Here is a 3,951-nt window from a genome sequence, read left to right as displayed (position 1 = left end):
GCCACAGGTGGCAACGTCCCAAGTGTCCATCACGAGGTGATGGATGCACAAAACATGGTCCACCCGCACAACACAGCATCATCCTGCCACGGAGAAGCCAAGATCATGCTTCCACCTGATGAACCTTGGAAACAAGGTACTGACCGAAATACGTCAGACACCAAGGACAGATCCTCCGCGACCCCGCTTAGATGAAATATCCAGAATAAGCAAATGTGCAGAGGTCAAAGTTTACTAGGGGTCACCAGGGCGGGAAAAGGGTGAGGGGTTATTGCTTCCGGGGCACAGAGTTTCTGTTTGGGGTGATGATGTTTTAGAAATGGTGGAGGCTGCCCAACATGGTCAATGTAATTAATACCACTTTAAAAATGGTTAAAGTGGCAAATTTTTGTTACACATACTTCACCACAATGACATTAAAAACAGAACCGCTTATCTTTGGAGACCCCCTGCTGCCCCCCAGCTCTCCCAGCTGTGCTGCCAGCACAGGGGGCCTGCCTCTCCCACGCCCTTCCAGCCCTGGACCCGCTGCCAGCCAACCCTCACCTCCGGGTGTTCCCACGTGCTGTTCCCTCACCTGGAAGACCCTCTCCCGCTTCCCTCCTGCCACCTCGAAGGTCTCAGCCTTGTCCAAGGCACTGTCTGAGGCCCTGGGGCTGGGGCTGGGCCATCGATGGAGTGTGCTGGCCTTGTGGGTGCTGGCTCAGGCCTGGGTGGGTGGAGGGGAGGGGGAGGCAGCCCCACCCACACACTGAGGACCCGCCCATGCCCTTGAGGCTCTGAAGGCAGAGATGGGAGATGCAGCCCTTCTCTTGGTCCCCATTTACACCTGGGGAAACTGAGGCTCAGGTAGGCAAAGTAGCTGAGCAGGCCTCCAGTGGCCAGGTGGCAGTCAGTTTTCTGGTCAGCTCAGTCCCCGGCTGGGAGGCCGGGAAGAGGCCCCTTTCAAAGCCAGTCCCTGTATCTGGCTGTCGGGCAGAGGGTACTGGGGTCTTGTGTGCGGATGGCCGTGGGGAGGCGCAGAGCAGAGAACAGCCACCAGCGCCGAGGCCCTGAGTGCCAGGAGGAAGACTGCAGGGCGGCCACAGGTTGGGCAGAGGTGCAGAAGTGGGGTGGGAGGAGCCGGGCTGTGCTGGAAGGGGTGGGGGCACCTCCTGGAGCCCCGCCTGGCTGGGACTAAGGATGCCCAGTACAGGTGACTCAGCGGCCTGCCAGGGCATGGGGCAGCTTGGTGAAACCTGGGTGAGGGCCAGCATCGGGCTGGCCAGCTGTGGAGGCCAGGTGAGCACAGGTGAGCACAGGTGAGTACAGGTGAGCACAGGTGAGCACAGCGAGGCCGGGCCCTTCCTGCAGCCAGCTGCAGGCTCTGGGGGCCAGGCCAGGCTGTCTTGGGCTGGGGGGGCAGAGTCAGGGGGAGCCCAGGCCTCCCCCCCTCCTCCATGCATCCCTGTGCCCTGCCCGTGCCCTCTGGGTCTGTGGGACTGTGAGGGGGTGGAGTGGCCACCCGGGCCCTGGCCCGCCTCCACTGTCCCTCCCCTGTGGCCCCAGCTTGCAGGCTTAGTGCCTGTACCTCTCTGCCTTGCTCCCCCCTCGACTGGGCAATGGGCCTCGGGCAGGTGGGCCGCCCCAACCTTGCTGCCGTGGCAGTGACGCCCGTGACGCAGGCTGTGGCCTCTGTTCCGGTTGCCTCCTGGCCGGGCCCCAGTCCATCCACACACGTGAGCACACACACACACACACACACACACACACACACACACACACACACACAGAGCACACACACCTGGTCAGACCGGTTCTGGAGGTGGGGGCTGGGCTGGGGCAGCCCTTGGCCTGAGCAGGGGCCCAGCAGCCAGGCCTGCAGGAGCAGCTGGCCTTCCCTCCCTGCCCCAGGCCCCGTGCCCCTTTACTACTACTCTTTGTCACCCAGCTCATAGGCCTCGGCAGGTCGGGCCCCTCGTGGGACCTGACAGCTTTTGAGGGTCAGTCAGTCAATTGGCTGAATGACTGGTTCACCAACTGGAGGTCCCTTCATCATGCATGCAGGCGTACACACACGTGCTCACACACGCATGCACGCACGCACACATGCACACACTTATACGTGAGCACACGCATGTGCATGACACACACACTTACATGCATGCACACGCACACGGCTGCAGCCCAGACCCAACCCATGCCTGTTCCTCCCCTGTCCCCCTGAGGTTAGTGTGGCCCCCACCTGTGACCGGAGCTACCCGGGTCCCCAGACATCTCTGGGATCCCCGCCCTGGGTCTTGAGCCCTGGGTCTTGAGCGTCTGAGGATGCACAGCAAAGGGCTGTTCGTGCCTGGAGCAGGACCGTGAGGAGCGGCGCGTCTGTGCGCGGGGCTCCGAGGGGTGCAGGAGTGAGTGTGCCGTGTGAGGCTGCCGGCTCACCCACACGTGAGGATAGGTGTGGGGCCACGTCCCGAGCTGCAGGAGGCCATGTGGCACCGTGTGTGGACCTGTGTGGACCTGTGTGGACCCGTGTGTCACGCCCATGTGGTTCCGTGTCCCTAACCCAGGGGGCTGTGTCTTGTGTGCCCGGTAGGCCTGAGAGTCACCTCCCAGAGAAGAGTCAGGGAGACCCTGCTGCCTGCACGTGGGTCCTGGCTGGAGCCCCACTCAACCCTGGGAAGTCCCACTGCCTGAGGCCCAGCCTAGGTACCGCTCTCCATGACACGGCCTCTCCTCTCCTGACCCCCTCACCTCCAGTGACCCACGCTCATATGCTGTCACCCCGTCACCTCCCGTGACCCCCCTCACCCCGCATGACCCACCCTCAAATGCTGTCACCCCATCACCTCCCGTGACCCCCCTCACCCCGCATGACCCACCCTCATATCCTGTCACCCCCTCACCCCGCATGACCCACCCTCATATCCTGTCACCCCCTCACCCCGCATGACCCACCCTCATATCCTGTCACCCCCTCACCTCCTGTGACCCCCTCACCTTCCTTGACCCACCCTCACAACCCCCCTCAGCTCCTGTGACATACCCTCACCTCCCGTGACCCCCCCTCACCTCACATGACCCACCCTCACGTCCTGTCACCCCCTCACCTCCCGTGACCCCCCCCATCTCCCTTGATCCACCCTTATCTCCCGTCCCCTCACCTCCCCTGACCCCACCTCACCTCTGGTCACCCTTCCACCTCTTGTGACCCAGTCTTACCTCCCTGACCCGACCTCACTTCCTGTCACTTCCTCACCTCCCTCACCTCTCCTGACCTCACCTCCTCTGACCCAACCTCACCTCTCCTGACCTGCCCTCACCTTCTGTGACCCCCTCACTCCCATGATCCCACCTACCTTCACCTCCTACATGGCCTCAGCTGGGGGCCTGACATCAGGTGGCCACATGGACCACCCCTCCAGGACCCTCCCCACCCCAATCCCAGGTGATTACTTGCCTGGGGGTTCAGCTCTACTTCTAATGTCTGGGGATGCTGCCCCCTCTCCCTAGCTGGCGCCCTTTCTCCCAGACCCCCTCCTCCAGGAAGCGTACTCCGCTGCACACCTAGGGGCCTCTGTGCATAGACCTCTGCCCCCTGGAGCCCCTGCTCCCGCCTCAGCCCCCGCCCCCAGAGCCCCTGGTCTCTGCCCTCTGGGCACCCGGTAGGGGGTGGGGGGGGTGGGTAAGGGGAGGAGAGGGTGGGGCCGGCCTGTCGGGCACAGAGTGTGCGAAACAGCTGCGGGGCGGTGGAGGGGAGATAAGGTCGAGGTGGGGGAGATAACGAGGTGGGGGAGCCGCGGAATCAGGCGACCCAGACAGACCTGGGTGCAGAGGGCAGTGGGTGTTGTCTGGCGGAGGGGTGATAGGGGTGGGGGCAGTAGAGCTGGTGTGGGGGGGCGCAGGTGGGGTCAACGTTGGGCAGCAGCCATAGGGGCCGGGGGTTGTGGGGAAGCAGCAGGGCCAGGCTGG

The sequence above is a fragment of the Trichechus manatus genome, unplaced genomic scaffold (assembly GCF_000243295.1).
Source record: "Trichechus manatus latirostris isolate Lorelei unplaced genomic scaffold, TriManLat1.0 scaffold00069, whole genome shotgun sequence".
In the NCBI taxonomy this organism is placed as follows: Eukaryota; Metazoa; Chordata; class Mammalia; order Sirenia; family Trichechidae; genus Trichechus; species Trichechus manatus.
The sequence above is the reverse complement of the archived record's forward strand: the minus strand, read 5'-3'. Positions refer to the sequence as shown.